This window comes from Parus major, chromosome 14 (assembly GCF_001522545.3).
Source record: "Parus major isolate Abel chromosome 14, Parus_major1.1, whole genome shotgun sequence".
Classification (NCBI taxonomy): domain Eukaryota; kingdom Metazoa; phylum Chordata; class Aves; order Passeriformes; family Paridae; genus Parus; species Parus major.
In genome coordinates, this window is record NC_031783.1 from 14,048,306 (window position 1) to 14,061,492 (window position 13,187).

At 43.8% G+C, this 13,187-nt stretch overlaps 1 protein-coding gene across 5 annotated transcripts in view; it reads left to right on the plus strand.

Annotated features, from left to right (window-relative positions):
• The first annotated feature begins 561 nt into the window (after positions 1-561).
• Positions 562-13,187, plus strand: part of EPN2 (epsin 2) — a 42,806-nt gene continuing 30,180 nt past the window's right edge. For 3 of the 5 annotated variants that reach the window (XM_019008267.2, XM_019008269.2, XM_015643116.3), the window contains exon 1: positions 562-677. The gene's annotated coding sequence lies outside the window, so the exon portion shown is untranslated. Of the gene's footprint in view, positions 678-6,367; positions 6,475-13,187 lie in introns of all 5 variants that reach the window. The other 2 variants (XM_033517840.1, XM_019008268.1) reach the window with 2 other exon arrangements.

Consider the following 13,187-nt stretch of genomic DNA (forward strand, 5'->3'; position numbering starts at 1 on the left):
AAGTGCACCCTCATCCATAAATGTGGTTATTTTGTACTGATACCCATTATTTTGTATTTTTTTTTTTGTCCCTGGATTTTGGGGGATCTCTAGCTCTGAAACCAGCTCCTCCTGGGTTCTGTGAGCACTGAGGGGATCCCCCTTCCATCACAACCAGCTCCGAACCCTCTCTAAAGGGTTGATTTCCTTCTCTAAAGCGTTCCCTTGTCCCATAACTGTGGTTATTTTGTAATGACAGACTTTTTTTGTATTATCTCGCCCAGGTTTTTGGGGGACCCCGGGCGTTGCGAGCACTGAGGGGGCTCCCCAGGCGCTCTCCTTCCATCAAAAAGCCGCCCCTGCCCGGGGGCCGATCCTGCCTCGCTCCTCACTGGCGCCGGGTTTGGCTGCGAGGAGCCGCCCCGGGAGCGAGGGAAGGAGGGGAAGAGGGAGTGAAGGAGGGGAAGAGGGAGGGAAGGAAGGGAAGAGGGAGGGAAGGAGGGGACGGGCAGCGCCGCGTCCCCCCCGCCCTCAGCGCGGCCGCGCCTCGGGGCCGCGCGCGGCCGCCGGTTCCGCCTCCTCCGCCGCCTCCCCGCGGCCGCCGCCGCCATGTTGGATGGTGCGTGTGGGTGTCAAGCGCAGCCCGCGGCCGCCGGGCACCGGGACACCGGGACACCGCGCCCGCCCCGCGCCCGCAGGTCAGCGCGGCTCCCGCGGGCTGCGGGACGGGGGGGGACGGGCGGGCGGCTGCCGCGGCCCCGCCTTTCCCCTCCGCGGGGCGCGGGGTGGGCGCGGGAAGGGCCCCCGGGGGTCCCCGCGGGGAGGGCGCGGGGCCGCGGTGGCCTTTGTTGTCGCCGGTGGGTGGCTGGGCGGGCGGCGGCGGGGATGGCTTCGGGCCCCGCGGCCCCAAGTTTGGGCCTGGCTCCCGATGGGCCTCCCGGGGCTGCGGGGGATGGCGGGGCCTGCGGGCTCGGGGGGCTCCCGGCGGCGGCGCTGGGGCGGGGGGGCTCCGGTCCGCCCTGTCCGACCCCCGCCCTCGCCTTGTTCACCTCCATCCCGGAGGGCCGGGGGTTATTTTGTTGTATTTTCAGTAATATCGTTGTTCCGGAGATGTGTATTAATGCTTTTAATAATTTTTAAGGGGCTGTTTTCTATAGGGGGGGCTTGGACTAGATGATCTCCAGAAGACCCTTTCAACCCTAATAATTCCGTGATTTTCTGTGGTTCTGTGATATTCTCTCTCTTTCTATATATTTACACTGATACGTACTTCATATATGTTTTTTATTTTTTTTTTACCTGCAGTACCTGTGATGCTACAGATTAGCGTTGGGTAGTCAGCGAGCTGTATTACATTATTGCTGTGAAATATATTGAAGCAGTAATTATCACAGGCTGCCCACAATGGAAGTCCCCTATTTTAAAGCCGTAAGGCTTTAATGTAAATGTTAAAATATTCATGTTCAGATTTAAAGCTCTAAGGCTTTAAAACTGGCAGCGTTTGGTCTCAGTTTTATGGGTGTGTAATGCTTCCCCCTCCCCCTTCTCAAGTACCGTATCGACACTGATCTGAAAAGCCAAGTGAGATTTCAAATTTACAGCAATTGGACATATTTTTTTTCTTCTCATTTATTAAGAAAATAACCTGAATTATCTACATGCTCATCCATTTTCAACAGGAGACCTAAAAGACTTGTTAGGATTGTGAAGCTGTTGCAGATGTTATGGGCTGTAGAGTCCGACTCGAGGAGTTCAAAATGCAAATCAGGCCACGAGATTAAGTTTTATTGTTCTCCCCACTGAAATATCTGTTTTATGGTAATACAGAACTCTTGCATAATTCTGGTGTGTTGCTGTGTTTTGTGAGACAGGAGGTCATAGGAAATTGTATTGTTGGGGTGTGAAATGTGGGATGAATGATTTTTTAAAATTAGAAATAGAAATATATTGTAATGGTATCTTTAGTGAAATGCAGCCTGTTTAGGAGTTACTTCTAAATATGTTTGTCTTGGCTGATTCTCAGATGTGTTATTTTTGAACAAACTCAAGTATGGAGTTTTACTGGGAAGAATCAAAACTTTTGATAAATTTTCCTTTATAAGCTTGAAGTAATGGTAAACTAGCTCGACAGAATTTCAGCGATAATCTTACCCATATTAAATATTTAACTGTGTTATCAAAAATTATCAAGCACAAACGACCCATGAGTGTGCATTCCTGAAGGCAAATTCTGATAAGGCCAAATTGACTGTGGGTTCCATTTGAGGAAGTTTGACTTGGGGGTGCTGATTGTCATTTCCTTGATTCCATGAAGTAATTCTGCAGCGCTGCCCTTGTGTGTCACAACAGTTCTCTGACACAGCAGCTTGACTTTTACATCTGCTGAGGAATGAAAATTATTATCAGCCTTTAAGAAATGTAATGTAGCGCTCACAGGGTCTTTGAATCCCAGAATGGTTTGGGTTGGAAGGGACCTCAGAGCTCATCCAGTGCCACCCCTGCCATGGCAGGGACACCTCCCAGTGTCCCAGCTTTTTCCAAGCTCTGTCCAGTCTGGCCTTGGACACTGCCAGGGATCCAGGGGCAGCCACAGCTTCTCTGGGAACCTGTGCCAGGGCCTCCCCACCCTCCCAGGGAGGAATTCCTTCCCAATATTCCATCTGACCCTGCTCTCCTGTCAGTTTGAAGCCTTTCTCCCTTGGCCTGTCACTCCAGACCCTTGTAAATAAATGGGCTCTCTCCATCTTTCTCCATCTCTCCATGAACTTGTCTCCTGAGAAAAAGAAGTTGACTTTTTCACTAGGTAGAAGCTAAGCAGTGGTGGGTAATATTTGGGCTAAGAAAGTGCTGTTTATGAGTTACCTGGTGGTTGTGGAGGGACCAGAGGAGAGGTCCCTGGCTGGTGTTGTTCATGTTGGTTTTCACTTCCATTATTCCTACAGTCTCATTTAATGAAGAGTTCACAAACATCTGATGTCCGGTATAATGCAGGCATAATTCAGAAATGAATTCAGCTTGCACTGACCACATCATTATTTACATAACTGGTTAATCACGCTAGTTTTGTTCCAGCTGTCAGCCATTTGATTGCTTTAAAACTTGGAGCTTTTATGGAGCCTCAAATCTTGGATCACTGCTGGGAAATGCCAAAGGCCTAATTTGTTACTTCATAAAAATGCTGATAGTCTCTCTTGATACAGAAATCGGGGTTTTGTTTCTGTGGTTGGTTGTTGTTTTTTTTTTTTTCCTTTAGAGAGAAATCATTAAATGATAATCAGTTTAGGGGAAATACATTAAAGAGTAGTTATGATGTTCCTGATCTTGCTTTTCTTAGGTCTCGTACGTAGGATGGGGAAATGACTCTGGCTTTTGCTTGGTGTAGAAGAATATAAGTTATTCTAATATCTTTCTTTAATGACTGGTACTCAGGAAGCAACTTCCCAGTCTTCCAGGGCCATATTTGCAGAGTGCTAAAGTGTCCCTTGGGATGTTGCTAATAGAAAATGAAATGTGCCTGCTTTGTAGGAACGCCTGTAATGTTCTTTTCCCACTTTGCCTCGCTCTGATCTGTGCAGGGAAAATATCGAAACATACCAGTATCCTGCTGGCTTAAGTGCTTCAAAGAACAGCAGGTTTTTGTGTGTTTCAGTAGCCTGGCTGCTCATTAAGAAGGCAGGAGACTCCATGGAGGAGAACAACATGGATTGCTGTCCTCTGGAATAAAACCTGCTGGGGCTGATTGTAGATCTGTTAGTGTTGGTGTGCTCCAGGTTTGGTAAGGATCGGGCTGTGCTGAATAACAGACCCTAAAAGGTCTGAGTTAATCAGTTTAGCTGGTTGTTTCCTGTTCTGCATGGAGAAAAAATTCAGAATGGTTGAACGTGAGAGTGAATTCAGAGGCTGTGGGCTTCAGGATGGATCTAGAACTCAGTGGCTGTTGGGCTGAGCCTCTCGCTGAATGGTAGAAAGCTACAGGAAAACTGGTATTCTTTATTTATCATTTTACAAATAACAGTTTTGTCTCTGGTTTCCAGATTTGGTGTTTGCTGGATTTTATGATGCTGCTCCAGACCATTGATAAAGGCAAAGTGGTTGGGTCAGAAGGTTCTGTGGTGGTTTCTGTAGGTAACCAGTGGCTGTAAGCAGAGTTTAAGAAGAGTAGTTTAAGTTACCAAGATTGAGCTTTATGTAAATATCTAATAGTGGAGTTTGTATGAATGATGATACTAATGAGAAAGTCAGTATAGAACTATTTTGTGTTTGTTGGTTGCACTGGCACTGGAGATGTCTGCAGAATTCAGTTTGTAATTCACTATTGTGCCTTTTTACATAGAAATATAACTGAGTTACTGTGCTAGCATGATGCTTTTCTTCTGTATAGATAACCTTCAGCTCATTTTTCTGGAATTGTTACAAAAATTGAACTTGAATTGATGTCAGAGCCAATACCCTGTGTTGCATTAATTGTTAACTGTGTTTCTCTGGTTCCTGTCACCCAGGGTTGTTAACATAAATGCCTCTAACTGGTGCCTCGAGCTTGTGTTCAAGGTCAGGCTTGGGCTGTTCACGCCTCCTGTGACTTGGCTTGCAAAATCCAGCTCTGTGCAGGTGGGGAGGCAGGAGCTCAGGCTCGGACAGGTCCCCACTGGCAGTGGGAGTGCAGCTGCCTCTGGGACTGGGTAAAACCAGTCCCAGCCCAGGCCTGGATGCAGCTCCGCCTTGGAGGCTCCCCTTATCTGTGTTTTATGGTGGAGGTGGCTGGGGAAGTTTGAAGGAATCTCAAATACACAAATCTTGTTTTGTTGTCGTGATACATATAAATTGTTTTCAAGGCATAGTTTTCCTTCCCCTGTCAGGAGCAGAGCTCCCTGAGCTGCCTCAAGTAATTAGCTGGAATATGTGCTTGAAATCTCTACAGTTTCCTTCCACCCTGCTTCTGCTCCTGTTCCTGCCTTTCCTTCCACCCTGCTCCTGCCTTTCCTTCCACCCTGCTCCTGCCTCTCCTCCCAGAGCTGTTTTGGTTTGGCCATGTTGTCTGCAGTGCCTGAGCCTTTCATGTCACCATATAATAATAAATCCTGAATGGTCATGAGGTCCAGGAGAGTTTGGAGGGTGACCCAGGCAGGAGAGGCCTCTGTGCTGCTTCTGCAGGCTTGGGACAGACCTGGCTCTTGGAGGCTTTTTTGTTTCTCAGAATGCAGCACTCAGTGAACAATATTTGTACAAATTAAGTAATAAATTGGTTTTATTTTGAAATTTCTAAGCTGCTTATTAGTTTAAAACCATGCCAGACACCTTAGTTAGAGATGTTTTATGTTCACCCTACCAGGCAGAAATCTGAAGACTCCCTTGCCTTGTTTGCTTTTCAGTGTTGCAGGAGTTATGGCCAGTTTTGGAGGCTGTAGTTTTAGAACTGATTAATTAAAATAGATGGTGGAGTCTGGGGGTCATGGCTAAAATTCAGCAGCCAGACACTGGTTTAATCTCTCCAGTATAACCTCATAGACACTTCCCTGCCCTTCTGGAGATGTCACTTACATAATGTGATGGCTTCTAAAATCAACCTGGGAGTTTTCATTATTTAAAAGCAGAAACCCAGGCAGAGCAAGCTCCCTACTTCTGTTTGTTGGGTTTGAGTTTTGCCACCAAGAAATGCCACAACACCCGTGGTCCCCCTGCTAGGGAAAAATCCCAGCACTAATGATGTCTGGGATGTTCTTTTACATTTTATCTTTATTCTCCCAAATCATATTAATTTCTGGACTTAACATCAATTTAGTAGTTTCTGAACCTTTGCAAGGGCAATGGTCTTTTCAGAGCTTTGCTAGAACAAAGACATTTTAAGAATCTTAATAGAGAATCGTATAATCTTATTACAACTGCTCCTGTTTAAATCACTTCCTTGTACTTAAATAACAATCTGTCACCAGCTATTTCTTGATTGTAGTTTTTGTCAGTTGCAATTTATCCCCCTCCCTGGTTTGCTTGTACTTCTTTTTTCCCACCTGATTGTGCAACCTTTAGGTTGGCAAAGCTCCTTCCTTCTCACGCAGTTCTTCTGAGTCCAAAGGGAGTAATGTCATGAGTAAATTGCTCACTGGTGTAAGGGCTGTGCAGTTCACCAGTAAAACCTTTGTGGGCCAAACCCCACTGAAGCACCTGATACAGACAGTTCTGATATTCCTCAGGGACAGAGCAAACAAAGTATTTTTAAAGGTAACTTCCTCCCCTGAGATGGCAGCACAGAAGAATCCTTCAGACATGTTTCCCTCTAGGTAGGAATTCTGTTCCCAGGAGGTTCCTCCTGTGTGCTGCTGATGGGGTGAGCACACCCCAAGCATCACCTCACTTTTGTCATTCTGATTTTTATTTATTTCTTTCTTTTTAGTGATGAGGATTTCTTCAGCCAAATCTGTTGACCCAATTGCTGCTGAAGCTGCTTTTCTACTGACTTTCAGCTCTGTTTGGACAGGGATGAGGCTTGTGACAACAGCAGTAAGGCAGAGATGTTTGCTCTAACCTATGAAATCAGCCAGAATTGAAGATCATTAATTAATCCTTATCTGCAGAGCTGTTTTACCATGCCTGTTCTCTGGTGGATGGTCAAGCACAGTGTGTTCTGCCACATGGTGCATGTAAAGGAAAGCACTTCAATTTTTATTTGAAAACCAGAACTTAAATATTTTAAATCATTCACTTTAATTACTCAGAGAAACAGCCTCCCATTTTGTGCCATTGCTGGATTGTGACTGGTAATGTCTGGTTAGAAATTCCTGATCAGGCATTACCCTCAAAATTCAGATCCAGGGAAGATCTGGTGCATCTTTAAAATGTCCCTGCCCAGGTATTTAATTATTTGATGAAAACCTCTTTCTCTAATGACCACTGGAAAGCATAAGCTCCCCTCTGTTGTGTTATCTAATGAAATATTTGCCTTCTGAGCCCATCCTGCCTTATTGCAGGGCTTTGATTGCTCCTTGCAGTGTTCTGCTGCTTGCAGTGATTTTTTCTTTTTTAAGGACAGAATGCATATTACCTATGAGAAGTGTTACTATATTTTGCTGCTGTTGTTGAGCAGAGTTCATGAAGTTAAACTTTGTCTACCAATTTAGAAGAGTTTCTCAGAAAGTCAAGATAATGCCTCTGCTGGAATGTTTTTAGATAAACGACATAAGGTGACACTGACTATTTTTCTTAGGAGTATGCAAATGCAGATCAGAAATCAATATTTAATACTGTAATTTTTGAGAATCTTTTCAATTTATGTATATTTTTAAAGCAGAAATTTCTATCTGCTGCTCAGAGGAACAGCATGACTGTCCTTGCACGAGGCTATAATTATGCAGCCCATGGTTTTACATACTTTTGCAGCAAAGCAGCAGCTTTCTGAAGATTTTATTGGTACTTGGGTGACTCCTCTGAAAGATATTTATGTTTATATGTTTACTGGTTCTCTTGGGAAGCTTTAATAAGGAAGTAAAATACAGGAATGTTTATGATTGGTTTGACTTGGCTTTCAGAATTCTCGTAGAGAAGTATAAAAGCTCGAGTACAGCAAAATCACTTTTATACTGGTGTACTGCAGAGAACCACTGAGGTAAATCATCAAAGGATTTTTAGTCTGCAAAACTGCTTAAGTGTTGTGTTTAAAATTTACAAATCGCTGCCCCCTTTGTGAGACAGACTGAAATGTCTGGCTCTTTTTTACGTTTGACTACCTAGTGAATAATCTCCTTTTGCCTGGCCTGCTGCTTTAAACACACTCAGTGCTGCAATTGCCATTTCGGTGTCTGTCTGCCAACCAATAGTGTCTGTGTATATTTAATTTCATCATAATACGACCATAGGATGCCTCCAGGAGTATTTACATCAGCTTTAAAAGTCAGGATGTGTTGTATGGCTGGAGATTTGGAGTTTTGGGGAGTGCTCTGTGTGATGAGAACTCTGCTGAAATGTTGAGGAGTGAAGAACAGCAGGAGAGTTTTGTAGCTTGTCTTTGTTATTCTGTTTTTAATTTGCTTTCTGAGGGAGGGGTGTGTTGTGCAGGAGATGGTCTGGATCAAGCACGTCTTTCACTCAGGAGGGGTGAGGGACCTGTTGATCTGGGCCTGACTGGGATCCCTGGTTTGAAATGGGTTTTTAGTGCTGTTTGCTCTCAGGTGTGAGTGCAGGAAACACGCTCCAACATCCTGAATGCAGGAACACTTTTGTTCTCTATGCTCTGTGCAAAATTGTGTCTGGATGCCTTGGCTTCCAGCCAGGCTTTTAATCTCTTCTTTTTTGTGTCAGCTTGGATAGTGTATATAATACTATAGTGCCTTTTCCTGTCCCTGGAAATGCTGATTTTTAGTTTTATTTTAAGAAGGGTTTTCTTACTCAGAAGAAAAATAAACTTTAAAGGAGGAGGAAAGTCTGTGCTGTTTTGTTTTGTTTTTTTTTCTTTTTAATTTCTTGTTGTAGTTTATGCTTTACAGAAAAGCCTGAAATATGCTGTCAGAGCTTTGTCTCTTGTCTCACAAATTCAAAATTTAGAAATGGGGCAAAGTGGGGAGGGGTCTCAAGGTAGTTGGAATGAGAGAAGGGGAGAATTAAAACCGAATTCAATGCCCATCAAACGTGTGAAATGGATGTGCCTTTAAATACCACAAAGCTTATTCTTCCATCCAGCTTGACCAGTCTTTTGTCAAATCTCCTATTTTAACTATTTAAATAAAATACGGTGACTTTGCCATTCTCTCCTTTCATGGGAAAGCAGAGTAAAAGAGAATTAAGCTCCGCCTGCCACTTCCATGCTAAACAGATGCAAATCAGAGCCCCCTCCCTCCAGTTGCCTCTTCTCTCCTTCTGGGTTTCATTGTTTTGATGAAAGCTGTTCTGGTGCCAACTCCCAGCCCAGAGGGCAGGTGAGAGGAATTAAAAAAATCCCAGATTCCAGCTCGGTGATTAACATATCTTTTGGAGCTTGTAATGTCATCCTCGCACACAAAACAAAGTCACAGCAGCTTCACAGAGCAGAGGTTTGTCAGAAAGACAAACATCAAAGTGGCAAGAAAAGAGGAGTTTATTTAAAATATAGCAGAAAGACTTAAAACATTCGTGCTCACCTATGAGAGCTATTAAAAATTTAAAAAAAGCCTTTGAAGGCAAGCATTAAAGATTTAATAGTATTAATTGAATTAAGCCGTGGGAGTTGAGGATATGTAGACACATGTGTGAGTGTATGTTCTGAGACATCATCTGTGTTAAGGCAGCAGAGGTGCTGAGACCTGAATTAGCTGGCCTTGCTTTCTAAGGGCTACCTTAACAAACTCCTATTTATTCATGGGGTTAATTAGAGATTCCATTAGAGCTGAGAGTGTAAACACAAGGAAGGGACTTAGAGAGATGGAAAACTGCAGAGCCCCCCAGCTGTGCCATCCCTGGGCAAGGCAAAGCTGGCAGAGTGTTTTCCAATCTACATTTAGGGATAATTTTGTTTATATCATTAAGGCTGATTTTTTAATTTTTTTTTTCGAGAATAGATTCCTTTTCCTTTGTTGTGAGAACTGTAACTTAATACTCTTGTACTCCAGCCACAGGTATGGGCTTTTTTTTTTTTTTGGCAGCTAAACTTGCATGTTACTTGATAATTGTTTTCTTTTAAGACTGGCTGATTTTGGTAGCTTTTAGCTTTTCTTATGCATAGAACTGTCACTATTAGGAAAACTTGCTGAAGGAAGATGTTTTTCCTTCCACAGCTCTGTGAATAGGCACAAAAATAAAATTACAGTTCAGTGTGATTGCAGTAACCTGTGTGTGGAGGGGATTTTCTTGTTTTTTTTCTTTGCAAATTAAATACTCAATTTAAGGCTTAACGTATTTCCATTGTACATTAAAAAGCAGGGAAAAACCAAATCCTTGTGTCATTTATAGGAAGAAAGAGCACTGAGAGCTCCTTGCAATCCTGCAGGTGGCTTGGCAAAGGAAGGACATGTCCAGGGGGGAGCAGCTCCAGGCAGGATTTGATGGCTGTGGGAATCCTGGTGTGGAGAGGCACCACCAACCCCATCCAGAGGGATAACAGAGCTGAGGGAGTTCTCAATACATTCATTTTTCCTTCATCAGGGAGGTGTCTGCTGGCAGTGTGGGGAGGGATGTGTGAGCCCTTCCTGCTGCAGATGTAGTTACCAAATGATTCAGCACCATGCCCTGCCCACGGGTTGGGGCACTATTGATGAATTCATTACTGCTCTCTGATGGATGTTAATGGGCTGGAATTTCTTCTTGCATTTGGACTAGGTGGAAAGCTCTTGGAAAAAAAAAATAAAAAGAGAAAATGGAGCTGGGTGAGTTTTTAAACCACTTTCGTGTTCTGCTTCTAAATCTAACGAGAGAATGTTTTTAATGACTTGGATGAAAACAATGGTCAAAACAATAATCACCAGACAGCTCTGGGAGGGACAGGGAGGAGCAGTGCTGCACAGGGGATTTATTGCATTTTATATCCCAAACCACAATCAGCTGCTTTGGAAACAGAGGTGGGTATTGCCTTTTCCATGAGGATTCCTTAGGAGATATCTGGAATTCCAAGGACATGATCCAGTTGCTGCTTGCAGGGTATCAAAGCTAAGGGGGTAGAAGATGTTCTCTGCAAGATCTGACTGGAAGAAAATGACCTTTAATGAAGGAACAGGCACAGATGCTTTTGAGTAACAAGTCTTTGTCATCCTCTTTGAAACGAACAAGCTGCCTCCCACTCAAATAATTTTCCGTCTAAATATCCAGAATAGATAAAAGAGTAGGTAGAATTTTACTGCTGGAGGATGGATTCAGAAAACTTGAGGAATTGTTATGCTGACAGCTGAAAATTTCTGTATGTCTGCATAGGAGAATGTGGGATTCACTGGCATTTTCAAACCAGATCTTTTTTTTTTTCCTAATTCCACAAAAATCATCAAAATAATAATAAAATAATAACAAATATTTTTGTTGTTGAACAAGGATGACTCTTTTTTGTTCTTGAAGGAATTGGAAAGTTTGAAGCAGCAAAATGAGGCAAAATCCTTATGTCAAGTGTGCTGATATTTAAAGAAAAAAAAAAATCTTTGAGTGATTGGCTTATATCAAAACTGAATATAAAAATACAGCTCAGAATCAGGAACTGGGGCACCACAGAAGTTGACCAAAGTGAATTATTTTTATATTATTCTATATTCTTGAGTTCTGTTTCCTGGGAACCAGAATCCAGGGTAGATCCAGGTTGCTGGTGGCACAGCTGGAACCTCTCCTGGAATTGCTCCTGCCAAGGTGGTGGTGCTGGACAGGTCAGACAGGTCTGATAGGAAGGGGGAGAAGAGGTGGGTTGGTTTGGGAAGGATTTTGGAAACTGTGCTGTGTATAGGATGAAAAGATAGGAGATGTGGAGGAGTCAGAGGGAAAACTGAACATTTGGTGTTGCAGGACAGAGCTAAAATCAGGGTGGGAAAAGGGCAGGGCTAAGATTTAATGAAATTTGATAAATTTGGAGAGTGAAGGACCACATTTCCTCCTCTATGGATGTTTTCAGCATGGAATTGCTGTGTCACTAGGCAGGAAAAGGAGATTTCCCAGCACCCCTGTTGGCAGTCTTCGCACAGTTCCTGCTGAACCAAGTCCCAAATCAAAACCATCGGCTTCACCTCCAGTTTGAGCTTCCCAGGTGCAGCTTTGCCCAGTGAGCTGTAACTGGAGACTGCTGTTGAAATGACTGCTGCTCCCCTCATTTGGGGTGTTCTTTCAAATAATTAGAGTGACCTTGGCATTAATTGGTTGGTGAGTGAGCAGCCCCAGCCCTCCCTGTGCCGCTGCCTCCCCGGGTGTGTGGGATCTGGCACTGGAGCGTTCCTCCTGCAGATCTGCTGGGAGGCAGAGGGGAGCAGGCAGGAGCTGGGAGAATCCCATCCTCAGTTCTTCTCTGAGCCCCACTGCTGGCCAGCAAATCCTCCTCTGGAGCCCTGGGCTTTGGCCAGAGTGTTCCTCCAGGGATGGGCAGGGAGGATTTGGGGATGTGTTTTCTACTTTGCAGTCGTACAACAATTTATTGACACAGTCCCAGAATGTTTGGGAATGTTTGGGACACCTTCCACATTCCCTGGCTGCTCCAAGCCCCATCCAAGCTGGCCTGGAGCACTTCCAGGGGTCCAGGGGCAGCCACAGCTTCCTGGGAATCTGTGCCAGGGCTTTTCCACCTTCTCAGGGAAGGATTTTCTCAAGTCCAATCTCATGAGCAGACAGCTCATGTACCTGAATTTCTGAGGTTTAAAGCAATCTGATGTAGTTACCAGCTCTGATAGTTGAATAAAGACATTTTGTTGACTTTTCAAGATGATTGTGCAAAATCTGGTGGCTGTGAGGGAAGCCACTTGAAATTTTATGCCATGAATGGACATTGATGAATGTAAGCAGGATATTAAATCAATCTCTTGTTTTCTTTGCAGGCTTGTAGTTGGTTCTTGCAGGCAGCACACTTAATTAAACTGGAAAAAATAGTGTTTGGATGTATGGACAGGTATTTCTTGTCATCTTGTTCTTCTTGAACAATCCTCTTCCTTAGAAATCCATGTCATAAAATAAAAGTATTAATCCTTCAGCTTCTACCAGTAGTAATGTGGAGAGTTAAACTGTTTTTCCCCCTAATCTTTGTCATAGTGAGCATTTGCCTCTGGCCTACTGAGTGTATTAATGTGGTTTCATGTCTGGTGTGTGTAGGAGGATGGGAGAAACTGCACTTGGTGACGTCTGCTTCATATTAATAAAAGTACAAAATCAATTTAGTTAATGAAATCATCGGGTAATTTTAAGTAGCAGGTATCTTCCCAAAAATACATTCCCAAAATATGGATGGAGTCTGATGCATGAGCACACATTTTAGGTGAATATGAATTGGAAAAGTTGCAGTTCTGTAGGAAAACACTGGGGCTTAAAGAAGAGAGCTGGCATTTTGTGGTCTTGTATTTTTTGCAGTTCTTTCTGTGTTCAGGCTGCTCTGTGAGGGCCTGAGCAGGTGCTTGTCACTCCATAACAGCCTAAGTGACAAGGCTGGACTTTGCTAATTAGTAATGGATTCTAAGGCACATCCTCTGGCAAGAATATTGGATATCCTCTTCCCTTCCAAAAGGAAAATATGTAAGGAGAGAAGTGTCTCCTACTGCCCTTAATTCAGTTGAAAATGCAATTCAAGTGTACTTGGT